The sequence below is a fragment of the Hyla sarda genome, chromosome 7 (assembly GCF_029499605.1).
Source record: "Hyla sarda isolate aHylSar1 chromosome 7, aHylSar1.hap1, whole genome shotgun sequence".
NCBI classification, from domain to species: Eukaryota; Metazoa; Chordata; class Amphibia; order Anura; family Hylidae; genus Hyla; species Hyla sarda.
The window spans coordinates 82,414,305-82,432,112 of NC_079195.1; the positions used below are offsets into that span (position 1 = coordinate 82,414,305).

General features: G+C 43.1%; 1 protein-coding gene and 1 long non-coding RNA gene across 4 annotated transcripts in view; one reads left to right on the plus strand and one right to left on the minus strand.

The window, feature by feature from the left end:
- The window catches only part of ARID5B (AT-rich interaction domain 5B), a 338,170-nt gene that overhangs the window by 271,515 nt on the left and 48,847 nt on the right, over window positions 1-17,808 (minus strand). Inside the window, exon 1 of one of the 3 annotated variants that reach the window (XM_056529838.1) lies at window positions 11,417-11,542. The exons of 1 other annotated variant lie outside the window; for it this stretch is intronic. The gene's annotated coding sequence lies outside the window, so the exon portion shown is untranslated. Of the gene's footprint in view, window positions 1-11,212; window positions 11,326-11,416; window positions 11,543-17,808 lie in introns of those variants that run through there. One more of the 3 variants, XM_056529839.1, reaches the window with a different exon arrangement.
- Window positions 11,384-14,964, plus strand: LOC130282013 (uncharacterized). Its single transcript, XR_008846210.1, has 3 exons — window positions 11,384-11,513; window positions 13,653-13,717; window positions 14,883-14,964. It is a non-coding gene; the product is annotated as an uncharacterized LOC130282013 (long non-coding RNA).

Sequence of the window (17,808 nt, forward strand, 5' to 3'; positions counted from 1 at the left end):
GGAAGTCCGTGACATCACGACTCCGCCCCCGTGTGACGTCACGCCCTGTCCCCTCAATGCAAGTCTATGGGAGGGGGCGTGACTTCCGTCACGCCCCCTCCCATAGACTTGCATTGAGGGGACGGGGCGTGACGTCACACAGGGGCGGAGTCGTGACGTCACGGACTTTCGTTCCGGTGGTCGGGACCCAGACCCTCCAGCGCAGAAACAGGTGGGGGCCGCATGCTATATTGCAGGGGTCCCCAGCGGTGGGACCCCCGCGATCAAACATCTTATCCCCTATCCTTTGGATAGGGGATAAGATGTCTAGGGGTGGAGTACCCCTTTAAGCTTTCTACTGTGAAACGAAAATAAAACCACAAAATAATTGCTCAAGAACCATCTCCCTCAGCTGATGCACATTTTTCTATTCGCCCAAGACACACACGGAGGACATAGAGTGAAGGCAGCTTATTTTTCTATTCCAGATGTCCAAATATAGGACACTGGCACATTTTCTGAAGAAGAACCGCCAACTGGAAGCTCTCACAGAAGTTAAATAAATAACTTCTTAAAATAGTACTCTTGGTGGCTCTTTATTTTTGGGAATTGAAGGATGTTCCTGTAGTAGATTACATCAAGTAAACCTTGTGCCAAAAGGTTTCTGTGTGAAAACAATTTCGATTTCTCCCTTTCACGGACTTAACTTGAATGGAGAAATTAGTAGACCTGTCATCGGCTGGACTAGTGAAAAGCCACCTAAGCCTTAGCTCAAAGTGTCAGGGTGACTGCTCATCCATCATTCTACCACATGAAACTCGCTACGTTTAATGATGTAGTAAATGGCAGTGTTACTGGAATTAGAATAGTCACTTGAAAGTGCACAATTATTTTGTATAATAAATTGTATATTCACCTAAATTCAGAGCAAAAATCAAAGTAAATAAAATTGGTTTGACCTCAATGGGTAGGAAATTATGCAGCAGCAGATATGTGTGACGATACCCTTAAAGGTGTACTCCGGTGGAAAACATTCTTTTTTAAATCAACTGGTGCCAGAAAGTTAAACAGATTTGTAAATTACTTCTATTTAAAAATCTTAACCCTTCCAGTACTTATTAGCTGCTGTATGCTTCACAGGCAGTTCTTTTCTTTTTGAATTTCTTTTTTGTCTGACCACAGTGCTCTCTGCTGACACCTCTGTCCATGTCAGGAACTGTCCAGAGCAGGATAGGTTTGCTATGGAGATTTGCTCCTGCTCTGGACAGTTCCTGTCATGGACAGAGGTGCCAGCAGAGAGCACTGTGGTCAGACAGAAAAGAAATGAAAAAGAAGAGAACTTTCTGTGGTGCATACAGCAGCTGATACGTACTGGAAGGATTAAGATTAAAGGAGTACCCCTTTAATGTGTAACTGTAAACACACTCCAGCGGCAGGATTTCTGTTTAGAACTCCCACAACTTTGGAGCCTGAGACTCCAGCGGTCACAATACAGATCTGCCTGAAGTCTTATGAAAGTCTGTGGTACTTCAGGCAAATCTGTATCCTGACCACTGTAGTCTTGGGCTGTGAAGCTGTAGGAGCATTACACAGATATCCTGCTGCAAGAGCGTGTTTGCGTAATGCTTTAAGGGTAGGGACACGGGCCGTATTTTGCTGCATATCTGCTGCTGTATATTTTCCTACCCATTAAAGCCAATGGGTAGAAAAATACGCTGCTGATTTTGCTACCCATTGACTTCAATGGGTAGGAAAATATGCAGCAGCATATACGCAGCAAAGTACGGCACGTATGACCCTACCCTAAAGGGAACCTGTGACCCTTATCAAAAACATCATCATCCATATGGAGCCATTCTGCAGACATAGGTATTTTTTATCATTATTTCTAGGTCCATTTCCACAGCTTTTGGTGTCATTAGTTTTGATGACCAATATGCTAGTGAGGACCTAGACCGTCAGACAAGATGGTAACCACTGCTCAGCTATCAACAGGGAAAGCACCTAAGCCCCCCATACACCAGTAATAAGCTGGTTATCCCTGCCAAAGGATAGGGGATAAGATGCCTAATCGCTGGGGGCCCCACCGCTAGCGAACCCCGTGATCTTTCACGCAGCACCCCGTTACCATCAGCACCCATATGCTTGCACTGAGGGGACGGAGCGTGACATCACACAGGGCGGAGCTGTGACGTCACAATACTCCGGCCCCGTGATCGGCAGTCATCAGACCCGGAGCGAACATGCTCCGGGGGCCGATGGTAACGGTGTGCTGCGTGAAAGATCACGGTGGTCCCCTGAAGAAGGACCCCCGCCATCAGGCATCTTATCCCCTATCCTTTGGATAGGGGATAAGATTTCTTAGCACCGGAGTACCCCTTTAACGCAAATGGATGTATATATACGTCCATTCCCGATCACTGTGCCGTGAGCGTGCAGACAGTGCATGGAGGCTGGACCGACGATCGCGTATCGCTGGGCACCCTCTGCAGCTGTCAGGAGCTCCAATCCTGACAGTTAACCACTTCAGTGCTGCGGTCAATCTGACCACAGCACTGATTGCCGGTGACAGAGGGAGGGAGCTCCCCCTGTTCACCAATGGCGGCGTGGCGACACAATTGCGGGTTGCTGTTGATTGCTATGGCAGCAGGAGGTCAGATGATGACCTCCTGTCTGCCTGCTACGGAAGGCTGGATCGCACAGGCTGTGTGCAACTGATCAGTTCATACTGTGCTGCAGTACAAATGTATTGCAGCATAGTATAACCTGTAAAGAGTGAAAAAAAAAGTTTGTCAATAAAAGTATGAAGCATAAAAATAAGGTAGAATGTATCACATAACTCATACCAATAAAAAGTACAGCTCATCCTGCCAAAAATAAGCTCTCACTCAATGGTGTCGGACGAAAAATAAAGATAACACAAAAAAGGGAAAAAAAAGAATTATACTCAGAAAAAGGAAGCAGAACATAAAAAGCTATATAAAATGGATATCACCATAATTGTACCGACCCACAGAATAAATATAACATCACTTTTTACGGCACAGTGAACACCATAAAGTAAATAATAATAAAAAAACACCAGAAAATTTCCAGTTTTTCACAATATTTGCAAGTTTTTCACAAAAAATCCTTCATGTGTCAACAAAAATGCACCACTTATATAAAGTACCATATGTCACGAAAAAACTATCTCAAAATCTCTCCGCTTAGAAAAGCGTTCTAAAGTTATTACCATTTAAAGAGACACATGTAAAATAAATTTAAAAAAAAGAGCCTAGTCATTAAAGGGGTACTCTGCTGCTCAGAGTTTGGAACAAACAGTTCCGAACGCTGGAGTCGACACTGGGAGCTTGTGATGTCATAGCCCCACCCCCTCATGACATCACGCTGAGCAGCAGGGTACCCCTATAAGGTAAAAAATGGATTCGTTCTTAAGGGGTTAAAGGGGTATTTCAGCCTCATACATCTTATCTCCTTTCCAAATGCATTCTGTGCCAGGCGCTGCCTCCGAGACATGACGTCACAGTCACGCCCCCTTGTGACTTCATGCCACACACCCTCCATTCATGTCTATGGGAGGGGGCATGATGGCCGTTACGCACCCTGCCACAGACATGACTGCAGGGGACGTGGTGTGACGTCATGAGTGGGCGTGGTCGTGACGGCACGTCTCGGAGGCAGCACCTGGCACAGAATGCCGGGGACTGCGATAATACATCTTATCCCCTATCCTTTGGATAGGGGATAAGAGGTATAAGGCCAGAATACCCCTTTATACAGCCTAAATCAAGTGTAAACATACACAAAATTTTGTTAAAACCAGTAAGATATACAGTAAATATTGCAATTAAAAGGGGTACTCCAGTGGAAAACTTTTTTTTTTTTTTTTTATCAACTGATGCCAGAAAGTTAAACAGATTTGTAAATTACTCCTATTAAAAATTCTTAATCCTTCCAGTACTTATCAGCTGCTGTATACTACAAAGGAAATTCTTTTATTTTGGGATTTTTTTTCTGTCACGACCACAGTGCTCTCTGCTGACACCGCTGTCCATGTCAGGAACTGTCCAGAGCAGGAGAAAATCCCCATAGAAAACATATGCTGCTCTGGACAGTTCCTAAAATGGACAGAGGTGTCAGCAGAGAGCACTGTGGTCGTGACAAAACAAAATCCGAAAAGAAAAGAATTTCCTTTGTAGTATACAGCCGCTAATACGTACTGGAAGGATTAAGAATTTTTTATAAAAGTTATTTACAAATCTGTTTAACTTTCTGGCACCAGTTGATTTAAAAAAAAAAAAAAACGTTTTCCACCGGAGTACCCCTTTAACTCCAATAAATTCAATGGAACAGCACACCTCACATACGGTATTTTAACAGTGCTAACTGATGAGTGACCACCCAGCTTACATACAATACACTAACATATGAAGAAAAGAAAGCAGGAGCCAGCGCACAGTCTTCAGATTTATTCAAGAGGTATACAAAGGTAACAGGATAGTACACATACCGGCACTCCGGATAGGATGTGACGCGTTTCGGGTCACGTGACCCTTTGTCAAACAGATAGTTGGGTGGAGATTAGCCACCTTTTTATATGGTGTTTCACAGGTGCAGCTTGACTGGCTAATGGAAAAAAGTCCATTAACCCTCAATAGCTCGAACATTGTGAAAACATCAAACAAGCTTAACAAGAAAATGTTACAAACATGCACAAAAGCACAAATACAAATAAGTTATGTTGCATATTACAGAGTTTTATATGCTAACATAATAGAATGCTGCATAATTAAAGGTAAAGTGTGGAATTGGTATAATATTGCAGAAAAGAGGTGTGGGACTAATCATAATACAGAATAATATCAGATCTAAAATTTAGACCATACGGCTGGTAACTGCGTAAATTATATATCCAAAAGATTTCTCTGTTGCGAAGGGTTTTAACCCTATCACCACCTCGTTTCTGCTTGTGAACCAATTCTATACCATGGAATGAAAAGTGGGATGTGTCACGGTTATGTTTATCACAAAAGTGTTTTGAAACACTAGATATATTAACATGATGGGGATTTAAAATACCTCTAATGTGCTCCTGAATCCTGATTTTAAGCGGACGTTTAGTGCTTCCTATATAGGAAAGGTTGCAAAATTTGCAACAAATCCTATATACCACAAAGGTAGTTTGGCAGTTTATAAAGGATTTTATGGGCAAGCTGTGTTGAGCAGAAAGTCCAGGTGTGAATTTACACTTATCGGCATATCTGCAAACAACACATCTTGAGTTGCCACAAGGAAAAAAACCTTTAACTTTGAGCCAATTGTCGGCTCGTGCACGCACACTGGGTAACATGCTAGGAGATAGCATGCCACCCAGTGTGGGTGCTTTCCTGGAAGAAAAATTACATCCATTTTTAAGAATTTTAGCCAGAGTTGGATCCTGGTCTAAAATGGGAAGATATTTTTTTATGATTTTTAGAATTTGATGATATTCGTTGCTATAAGTGGTAACAAAGCAAACTTTGGATGCACTCACAGGTGCATTCACACGTTGCGTTTTGGGTACCAGCAAGGAATTCCTTTCTTTACCACTGACTATAGATCGAGCCCGATCTATGGTCCACCATGGATAACCTCTATCCCTTAACCTTGTAGTGACCAAGGTGGATTCCAAATTGAATGAATGGAGAGAAGAACAGTTGCGTTTTGCTCTAGTAAATTCACCTACGGGAACAGATTTTATGGTATGTTGAGGATGGCATGATTCTGCCCGCAGTAAAGTATTGCCAGCACTGGGTTTTCTGTATGTGCATGTATGCACAATGTTATTTTCCGCAGAAAGAAAGATATCCAAAAATGGAACCTTTGTTTCATGCCAGGAAAAAGTAAAAAACAAATTGTGAAAATTGTTGTTGAAATAATCAATAAACTTGTGTGCACGGTCTTGTGTGGACGACCATATGATGATCACGTCATCCACAAAGCGGCCGTACCACACAATGTCTGAAAAAAAGGGATTTTCCTCACAGAAAATATATTGGAGTTCCCACCAAAAAACATAAAGATTAGCTGCAGATGGGGAGGATTTTGCCCCCATTGAAGCTCCTGTTTTCTGTAGGAAAAATTGGTCCTCAAACATGAAGAAGTTATGTGATAGAATGTAATGCAATGCCTCCAATGTGAATGATTTTAATTCGGAACTGTAAATGGAAAACAGATCCATGACATCCGAAACTGCTTGTACTGACAAGGCATGTGGTAATGATGAATATAAAGATTCAATATCCATTGTGAGCCAAGAATAGGAATTATTCCATTTTATTTGGTCCACAATGGATAGTAAATGTTGGCTGTCCTTAATGTAACTGGGGCATAACGGTACAAGAGGCTGAAGAATAGAGTCCACCCACTCACACAAGTGTTCATTTAAAGAGCCGATGCCCGCCACGATGGGTCTCATGGGTGGCGGGAATGGGTCCTTGTGAACCTTTGGGAGTGAGTGGAAAATCGGGGTAATAGGATTAGATACTAACATGTAATCATATTGCTTTTGAGTGATGACCCCCATTTGTAATCCAACATTACAACATACATTACAAATACAATCCAGACATTTCATCTAGTCAATTCTTATACTTATTTCTAATTTAATTTTTCACAAGACTGTGGGGGTACACAAATAGCTTTATTCCACCTTATTCTTAAATATAGTTTTTTTTTGTTTGTTTTTTAAGTTGAAATCAAAATGTTTAGCTGTTAGTTCTACAGAAAACTTGAATTTAAAAACAATCCTATAGCATTTACAGGGAATTTCTTTTCCTATACTTTACCACCTGTTGTAATTCGAGCGACGCTCAGAACACACTATCACCGTAATTGGCAGATGACCTTTCATCTGAATTTACAGTTCATGAATGCAGATGAATAGTGTGAAATCTCATTATCTTAAAAGGAACAGATTTACATGGAAGATTTCATAATGCAAACAAACTGAATTACCGTATTTTTCGCCGTATAAGACGCACTTTTTCTTCCCCAACACTGGGGGGGGGCAAAGTTGGTGCGTCTTATACGGCGAATACCTGTGGCCATCAATGGCCGGGACCCGTGGCTAATACAGGACATCACCGATCGCGGTGATGCCCTGTATTAACCCTTCACACGCGGAGATCAAAGCTGACTGCCGCGTCTGAAGCGAAAATAACACTAACCCGGCTGCTCAGTCAGGCTGTTCGGGACCGCCGCGGTAAAATCGCGGCGTCCCGAACAGCTGACAGGACACCAGGAGGGTCCTTACCTGCCTCCTCGGTGTCTGCTCCGTGCCGGGATCCCCTGCATGGCTGGCGCTCTCCTTCGACGTCATCACGTCGTCGCGCACGCCGTCCCATCATCCAATAGGAGCGGCGTGCGTAGCGATGTGATGATGGCGACAGAGAGCGTGGATCCCGGGGAAGAAGATGTCCGGAGGGTCGGGGACACCACGGGGATGCGGTGACAGCGATGGAGGGCGACATCCAGGGCAGCGGTGACAGGTCTGGAGCGGCGGGGACACGTGAGTATTACCTCCTATACCAGTGGTCTTCAACCTGCGGACCTCCAGCTGTTGCAAAACTACAACTCCCAGCATGCCCGGACAGCCAACGGCTGTCCGGGCATGCTGGGAGTTGTAGTTTAGCAACAGCTGGAGGTCCGCAGGTTGAAGATCACTGTTGGGTTCAGAATCTTTTTTTTCTAGATTTTGGACCTTTAAAATCTTATATGCCGGTGCATCCTATAGGGCGAAAAATAAATTACTAAAAAAAAAAAATTACTCCACAAGATCACTCAACTTATACGGAACCTCAATTCTGACTGTACGCTTCTGTAGGTTGTGGTGGTTTTGTGTACTCTTCTGTAGGTTGTGGCGGTTTTGTGTACTCTTCTGTAGGTTGTGGCGGTTTTGTGTACTCTTCTGTAGGTTGTGGCGGTTTTGTGTACTCTTCTGTAGGTTGTGGTGGTTTTGTGTACTCTTCTGTAGGTTGTGGTGGTTTTGTGTACTCTTCTGTAGGTTGTGGTGGTTTTGTGTACTCTTCTGTAGGTTGTGGTGGTTTTGTGTACTCTTCTGTAGGTTGTGGTGGTTTTGTATACTCTTCTGTAGGTTGTGGTGGTTTTGTGTACTCTTCTGTAGGTTGTGGTGGTTTTGTATACTCTTCTGTAGGTTGTGGTGGTTTTGTGTACTCTTCTGTTGGTTGTGGTGGTTTTGTGTACTCTTCTGTAGGTTGTGGTGGTTTTGTGTACTCTTCTGTAGGTTGTGGTGGTTTTGTGTACTCTTCTGTAGGTTGTGGTGGTTTTGTGTACTCTTCTGTAGGTTGCGGTGGTTTTGTTAGACAAAGACATTATTTTGTTTACAGGTCAGTCTGCTCAACTAGAAAGTTGGAGTCAAATTTCAAAGTATGTTCACATGTAGAATATTTTTTTGTGGTTTGGCCTTTACAAGAATTCATAGCAGTGACCAGAAATTATTGTAGTGAAAGAAATTGTTTAACAAAAAAAAGTACACAGAAAACTACAATGTAAGCCTCTATAGCAGATTTCTCGATACATTCGTTTCTTAGCTCCCGTCAATATTGCTCAAGGATGTGTTCCACTGACGTAAATGTAGAAGTGTCACTCGGGTGAAACTTACACAACAAATATTTAATTGTAATAGAAGATAACTTTACATTTCATACGTAATCCTTTTAAGTGAAGTTTTCATTATCAGGTCTTGCAACACCGGAGCAAGCAACTATAACCCTGTTATAATAATTATTATGTTTTCATATCTGATTCATTGCGAGTTCTCAGCAAACAATCCGAGAGTAAATTGTTGCTTAACTTCCTAAATCATTATGTAATCATTTAGCAGAATACATAAAAACTATTTTCTGTTTATTTTAGCCAATTGGTCAGCTTTGTTCTATAAGACTGCACCATTGTGTTCCTCTATGGTAGTATACACCTTCCCATGTCCAATAATATATTATTAAAAGGCTTCCCTGGCGTTCACAATCCCTGTTTGTTAAAGGGTCCCAAGCCGGGGTCAAGTCCTGGGAAAAAAAGTGTGGGAACTAACGCTAGATTTCCACTTTAAGGGGTACTAGACATCTTATACCCTATCCAAAGGATAGGGGATAAGATATCTGATCCCGGGGGTCCCATCGCTGGGGACCCCCACGTTCTCCCTGCTGCTCCCGGTGCTTGTTTACAGCATAGGATGCAGCGACAAAGGCTCCTGACGTCACAGTAATGCCCCCTCAATGCAAGCCTATGGGAGGGGGCGTGACGGCCGTCACGCCCCCTCCCATAAACTTGCATTGAGGGGGCATTACTGTGACGTCACGAGCCTCTGCCCTGCATCACCAGTCATCCGGCACGGAGCGAAGTTCACTCCTTATCCTATGCATAAGGGATAACATGTCCAGGGGCGGAATAACCCTTTAAAGGCTAGTCCTGCAGGACTCCTGCTAATGGGAACTGCGTTCCTGCTGTGGAAAAAGTGCAGGAACTCCGTTCCCATGAGTTCCTGCAGGACTTGAGCCCTGGTCCAATGTTATTAAGTTGTTGATAACTCCTAGCATCGTAATCTGTGAGGAAACCTGGCAGTAAGTGCTCAGTTCCTCTGCAGCGCCACCACAGGAGAAATTAAACATTACACAACGTCCATTCAAATCATTGGATTATCTATTTAACTTAGGACAGGACATCAGATGGGGATCCTAAAGGGCGCCCTCTATTAACTCAAAACATCCTCAAAGGGTGTATTTTTAAGCTGAACAATCGGTTAAAGATATTCCTGTACAGCTTTAAGTTTAATCCCTAATTTAGGTTTTTAAAATGATTCACACCAATATAAAACCCATATTTTAGACCACAGCTAAGCTGCAGGGAGTCCTAGAAAGCCTTTGCGCACTTCAATAAGGCTATGTTCACTTCAGCATTACGGAGCTCCCATTACAGACGCTGATAACAGGGCTGGATGGAGAGTGTCACAAAGGAAATCAATGGATCCCAACAGCTTGTACTGACTATAAATGGGGTCCGCCGGGTTTCCATTTGATGTGCGTTATATTTCTGGATTTTAGCGAGAGAGAAAAACCTGACCTGCAGAATTGTTTTCGATGCTAAAGTTTCATCATTTTTAGAGAATCAGTGAACGGAGCTCCTAACGTTGATGTGAATGAGGCCTGCATAACTAGTATACCATGCTATACAGATTTAGCAAATTTACATTGACATTTAAAACGTTACATACCATGAGGCAGCAAACCTCAACTCGACATTGTGAAGGCTGTGTTATGGTAGGTTAATTGTCAAGGTAAAGGTTTGGTACACATGAACCTTGATAACTATACTAACCCCTTAATCTTCAGCATAACTATAGGGGGCCATAAGTTGACCTGTAGGTTGAGAAGGCCTGAAAAGGGCAGTTTCCCCCTTAAATGGGCACTCTCATTAAAACAAATTTTTGCTATTTCACTCCTTATGGTAAATAAAAAATATTTCTAATATACTTTGTTTAAAAAAAATAATGAAGTTGTCTATGTTTTATTTGTGCTTAAAAAAGCTCAAGAGCACATTTTCCCCCAACTTATACACAGACTTTGGACCGAAGCCCAAACACAGGAAGTGCAGCCTGGAGTGCTGAGAGGTGTGTGTCCAACCAACAGCATATGGCAGTTAAGTGTGAGAGGAGCTATGATTGGATGAGGCTGGACACCCCCCCTCAGCACTCCAGGCTGCACTTCCTGTGTTTGGGCTTCGGTCCAAAGTCTGTGTATAAGATGGGGGAAAATGTGCTCTTGAGCTTTTTTAAGCACAAATAAAACATACAAAACTTCATCTTTTTAAAGACAAAGTATATTAGAAATATTTTTTATTTACCATAAGGAGTTCAATAGCAAAAACTAGTTTTAATGAGAGTTACCCTTTAAATATCATAGTTTAGGGTCCGTTTTACTGGTTTGCATGTGAACCCAAGATCTTCAAGTTACACCTCATTATCCCTGTATACATACACAAATTAGATATTTTTCAAGGTCTCATAAGTAATTTTTGAGTGTAATCAATATTGAGAAATGTAACACTTTACCTAAAAAAAAAAAAAGAAGATTTTTCAGAAGAAATTAATGAATTGTGATTCCACAGGAAGAACAGGTAAGTTCTCATCACGTTAACATTACACAGTACGACTTATGTCACCACCAGCCAATACCTGTGGGTGTGATGCTCATTTCTGGCATGCACTGAATGCCGGTCAGTGACAATGTGAACACCCTCAGGGTGAACAACACTTTTCAGACAGACATTTCTTTTTAACAATAGTGATAAATTTCTTGCAGTGTGTAAACAAATGTTATCATAGCTGCTACAACAACAAAAAGTGCCTTCAGCAACCATAAAAACAAATACTACATACTGAGCATTCATCTAAATCCTCCAGCGTGGGTGTTATTTCCAGGGCATCATCCTACCCAAACATGGCCACGATTTGCAAGGTGAAGGCTGATAAATATGTAAGTCCTGTTCTGATTTTACAATACTGTCATCCTGGTTCTGACCAGAAGTCAAAGGTGACAACTAGAGATGAGCGAACTTACAGTAAATTCGATTCGTCACAAACTTCTCGGCTCGGCAGTTGATGACTTTTCCTGCGTAAATGAGTTCAGCCTTCAGGTGCTCCCGTGGGCTGGAAAAGTTGGATACAGTCCTAGGAAAGAGTCTCCTAGGACTGTATCCACCTTTTCCATCCCACCGGAGCACCGGAAAGCTGAACTCATTTATGCAGGATAAGTCATCAACTGCCGAGCCGAGAAGTTCATGATGAATCGAATTTACTGTAAGTTCGCTCATCTCTAGTGACAACAACTATGAAGAGCCATTACAGCCTCTCATGCCTCCTAAAAAAACCACAACACAAAGTCATCCTGGAATCTGTCCTCTGGTGCTTCCTCGTCCCCTATGTCTCTTTCTGGCTGTATGCGCTTTGTCAAGTTATATCTATTCTCTATAGGGGGAGATTTATCAAGAACTGTGGAGAGGAAAAGTTGACCAGTTGCCCATAGCAACCAATCAGCTCGCTTCTTTCATTTTTAAAAAGGCCTCTGGAAAATGAAAGAAGCGATCTGATTGGTTGCTATGGGCAACTGGTCAACTTTACCTCTGGACGGGTTTTGATAAATCTCCCCCATATATATTTGTGTGCATTTTATCAAAAGGAAAAAAACACAAGAAAAAATGACTCCAACAGGACCTAAGCCCAAATATTCAACAGGGAACTGGTGATGTAGCAAATGGAAGATGATCTTACAGGAACAGATTGCACCTACAGTTATGGATTGTGCTGATAAGTGTTAAATATTCTATGTGGTAATATACCGTATTTTTCGTCCTATAGGATGCACCGGCATATAAGACGCACCCAATTTTAAAGGTGCAAAATCTAGAAATAAAGATTCTGAACCCAACAATGATCTTCAACCTGCGGACCTCCAGATGTTGCAAAACTACAACTCCCAAGGCTGTCCGGGCATGCTGGGAGTTGTAGTTTTGCAACATCTGGAGGTCCGCAGGTTGAAGACCACTGGTATAGGAGGTAATACTCACGTGTCCCCGCCGCTCCGGACCCGTCACCGCTGCCCTGGATGTTGCTCCATTGCTGTCGCCGCGTCCCCGTGGTGTCCCCGATGCTCTGGACATCTTCTTCCCAGGGATCCATGCTCTCCGTCGCCGTCATCACGTTGCCGTCATCATGTCGCTACGCACGCCGCTCCTATTGGATGACGGGACGGCGTGATGACGACGAAGGAGAGCGCCGGCCATGCAGGGGATCCCTGCATGGAGCAGACACCGAGGAGGCAGGTAAGGTCCCTCCCGGTGTCCTGTAAGCCGTTCGGGAAGCCGCGATTTCACCGCCATGGTCCCGAATAGCCCGACTGAACCGAGTTAGTGTCACTTTCCCTTCAGACGCGGCAGTCAGCTTTGATCGCCGCATCTGAAGGGTTAATACAGGGCATCACCGCAATCAGTGATGTCCTGTATTAGCCACAGGTCCCGGACGTTGATGGCTGCAGGGACCGCCGCGATAGGTGTGTGTATTCGCCGTATAAGACCAACTTCCCCCCCCCCCCCCCAGTTTTGGGGAAGAAAAAGTGCGTCTTATACGGCGAAAAATACGGTACATTTCTATTACTGACACTTTAAGGAAAGGAAAATTGTGTAAGAAAAGCACAGTGATGGTTATCTGATGTCGTCCTGACATCATTACAGTTTTAACGCACGGAGTTAACAAATAATAATAATTGGCGCTCTGAAAATGATGAACTGACCAATAACCTCGCCACCTACTGATGTCATGTAATTGCTTTAGTATTTAACACAATGTAAATGCCAATTATAAATGACTCATATTTTCAAGACAGTCACACTGGCCTTATTCCAATGAATAGGTGTGAAAGGAAATCTTTCACTAGATACAGCATTTCAGACACAACGGCTTTTATTTTGCATTAAGAAAACCATTTAGCCCCTTAAGGACTCATTTTGGGTCTCAAAGATGAGACACATTATCTTTTTATTTGCACCTTCTGTACATACAATCTAGTAAATACTTTAGTATTTAAAGGGAACCTGTAAACTGTATTTGTTGTTGACAGTTACAGATACCATTGACAAGCTCTTGCCAAAGAGACCGGACAAGACTTTCCTTGGACCATTTATGGTAGGTAGTAACAAACGCATAATGAGAACTGCCCAAAATAAAACCTGCCGTTTAGAAGCTAGTATAGTGACGCCCCGACCTACGATGGCCCCGACATACGATAATTTCATCATGCGATGGCCTCTCAGAGGCCATCGCATGTTGAAGGCAGCATCAACATACAATGCTTTTGTATGTCGGGGTCATCGCATAAACGGCTATCCAGCAGCGCAGACTGCTTCAGCTGCAATCTTTCATGCAGCACCCCGCTATCATAAGCCTCTTATGAATCACGGGGCAGGAGTATTATGATGTCATGGCTCCGCCCCCTCAATGCAAGCCTATGGGAGGGGACATGGCAGCTGTCACTCCCCCCTCCCATAGGCTTGCATTGAGGGGGCGAAGTGTGACATCACACAGGGGCGGAGCTGTGACGTCACAATACTCCGGCCTTGTGATTGTGATTCATCAGACCCGGAGCGATGTCCGCTCCGGATGCTGATGATTACGGGGTGCTGCATGAAAGATTGCAGGGGTGCCGAGCGGCAGGACCCCCGCGATCAGGCATCTTATCTCCTATCCTTTGGATAGGGGATAAGATGTCTTAGGGCCAGAGTACCCCTTTAAATGCACAAAATTATGTGCTACTTTGTAGTGTGCATTCTCGGTGTAAAACTAAGGCCTCCTTCTCATCTGCGTCGGATGCTCCGCTCAGGGCCTCTGTCGCATATTCTGCTCAAAGGCGAAAAATGGAGATGGGCAGTTTGTAGCACAATGGACCCTGGGGAATCCCATTGATTTTTGTCGGGGTTTGTTGGGTTTCCGTCCGGTGTGTGTTTATTTAGCAGGCTCAAAAAATACTGCTTGTAGGAGTTTTTTGTCTCTTCAGGTCCCGCTGATTAAATTAATTCTGCAACAGAAATCCGCAAACGGAGCTCCGACACAAATGTGAACTTAGCCTAAGTCAACAAAAAGATTAAGCATAATTAGACTCAGTCTAAAGATGCCCTGGGTTTTCAAACAACCACTGGAAATATCCTGGCAGGTTTTTAATTTTTTAATTTTTTTATCTCTTCCTATGTTTTTTACATGTATTTAAATATTTTTGTATTTATTTATCTATTTAACATTTATTTAATGTATTTATTTATGTATTAATTAATTCATAATTTTATTTATTTAACAGGGTTACAGAGTATGGATGAATAAAAGAGAGCTTTAACCTTCTATAGCAGTATATCCCAACCAGAAATGCCTCCAGCTGTTGCAAAACTACAACTCCCAGCATGCCTGGACAACCAAAGGCTGTTCGGGCATGCTGGGAGTTGTAGTTTTGCAACAGCTGGAGGTACCCTGGTTGGGAAAACACTGTTCTACAGGATTACAGAACTGTTCTACAGTTTTATTACTACCTTGTTTTAAATGACCATAATCACAGTATGTGGATGATATGGTTAAGATAAACACAGTACATTATTAAGTACTATTCCTTTATTCTGGAATCAACAGGACCAGACAAGTGCCAGATTATTAGATATTCTGGATTAACAGAGAGCAATTCATGTAAAAAGAATGAACAGTATGCCATAGAATTGTAGACTATACAAGGCCTTGTTTACAACACATAAAAGGATGCTAAAAAATAAATAAAAATAAAGTCCCCCCTTTACCACAATACAGTCTTTCTAGTACTTAATATAATGGAGCACAAAAGTTGGAAAGTTAAAGGGGTATTACGGCCGCCGCGTCATATGGAGAAAGTTAAACAGCTAAACAGATTTATAAATTACGTCTATTAATTTTTTTTTATCCTACCAGAACTTATCAGCTGCTGAAGTTGAGTTGATCTTTTCTGTCTGGCAATAATGCTCTCTGCTGACACCTCTGTCTGTCTCAGGAACTGTCCAGAGCAGGAAAGGTTTGCTATTGGGATTTACTCCTACTCTGGACAGTTCCTGAGACCGACAGAGGTGTCAGCAGAGAGCACTATTGTCAGAAAGAAAAGAACAACTCAACTTCAGCAGCTGTAGGATTAAGATTGGTACTGGTAGGATTAAGATTTTTTAATAGAAGTAATTTACAAATCTGTTTAACTTTCTGGAGCCAGTTGACATGAAAAAAATAGTTTTTCACCAGAATACCCCTTTAAAGGAATACTGTAGTGGAATATAACTTATCCTCTATATGAAGGATAGGGGATAAATTATAGATCACGGGGGGCTCAGCTTTTGGATCCCCGCGATCTCCAGTATGGGGCCGTGGCAGTCCGCAGGAAGGGGGCGTTCCGTCGACATATGACGCGGCGGCCGACACGAGATACATGGAGGGGGCATGTCTGCTACAGCTTCCTGTGGGGGAAGGCACGGAGCTTCCTGTAGACTGCCGCGGCCCCGTACAGGAGATTGCAGGGGGTCCCAGCGGTCGGACCCCCTGCGATCCATAACTTATCCCCTATCCTTCGGATAATGAATAAGTTATATTCCACTACAGTATTCCTTTAAATAGCGATTGCGGTGTAAGTCATTTTCAGTATTTGACAAATAAAATACTTTCGCCAGTAATAAGTAAAAAGGTCCGAGAACACTTGAAAGTGTTATAAATCCTAAAATATTTTCTTTAGAAACCCGAGATTAAGCAGCAATTCATGGTATTCGTGTAACATGTATGCAATGTGTCCTAACGTTGTGGGGGAAGTCATAATATTGCAGACATGGATTCTGCTGTAAAGTAATGGATGGTGTTTTCAACGTGTTACTCCACTACGCAAAACCTCAAATGGTGTTTAGAGTTCCTCACGTCGAGCTAATCCTTAAATATTAATATCCATAGTGAGTTACAGACAAGTTCATCTGTGAGCCAAGTGCGTCTTACAATACTGCGAGTAAGGGAAGCGTTCTCTTCTCCATACATCCACCATATTGTTACAACGGTGCATTAACAAGAACATGGACCGGCTTAGGAGCTGGCTCAGCAAATGGAATAGTTTCTTATAAAGGTTTGTCACTTGGCAACCAAGCTAATGGTTCAGTTTCTCCCATGCTGGAAATACTCTACAGGCAGGATTATAATATCTCTATTTTTATTGGCATCCTGTTCCCGTTTCCACATGAAGAAACAATAAAGCTATATTGTTCGCTGCCCTGTTCAAATGATGGTATCTAAATGCATATATGAATTCGCTTAAAAGCTAGAGGGTTATAAGATATCAGAAGAACAAATAAAGCATTTATTCTCCAGTAGAATACTCCTATGTGCGGAACCTTTTCCACAAAATACTCTATTATATTGAGGCACAGAGAGTGGGAGGTTCACGGTTTTAACTCTCAAAAGGACTATGGTAACCAGCCGTGAGATATACTTTGTGCAACTTGAAAATCAAGTAAGATTCTTACAACAGATTTTGTTGGAGCTGTTATACATCTCCTGCTGTTACAAGGCACATAACAATCATAACATCTATGCTGCACACAAGTACCCCCCCTATTCACATCACATTAATAGCTTTTATTTAACACACATCAAGTAAAAAGCCCACCAGTGCCCAAAACCATTCACTATGCAAGAAATCCACTGGAAATCCACTCCAGAAGTTGCAAATACAGGAGAAACAGGGTCACAGTAGAGGCCCAGGATATCTTTAAAGGGGTAATCCCCCCCTAGACATTGGGATAGGGGATAAGATGTCGGATCACGGGGGTCCCGCCGCAATATAGCACGCAGCACCCACCTGTTACTGCTCCGGAAGCTCTGGAGGGTCTGGCTCCCGACCACGGGGACGGAAGATCGTGACATCACGACTCCGCCCCCGTGTGACATTACGCCCCCTCCCATAGACTTGCATTGAGGGGGCGGGGTGTGACAACACAGGGGGCGGAGTCGTGATGTCACGATCTTCCGTCCCCGTGGTCGGGAGCCAGACCCTCCAGCGCTTCCGGAGCAGTAACAGGTGGGTGCTGCGTGCTATATTGCGGGGGTCCCCAGCGGCGGGACCCCCACGATCAGACATCTTATCCCCTATCCTTTGGATAGGGGATAAGATGTCTAGGGGTGGAGTACCCCTTTAAATTAGCAGTTTTATTATATCCACAAAAAGGTGCAACATTTTGGCAGAG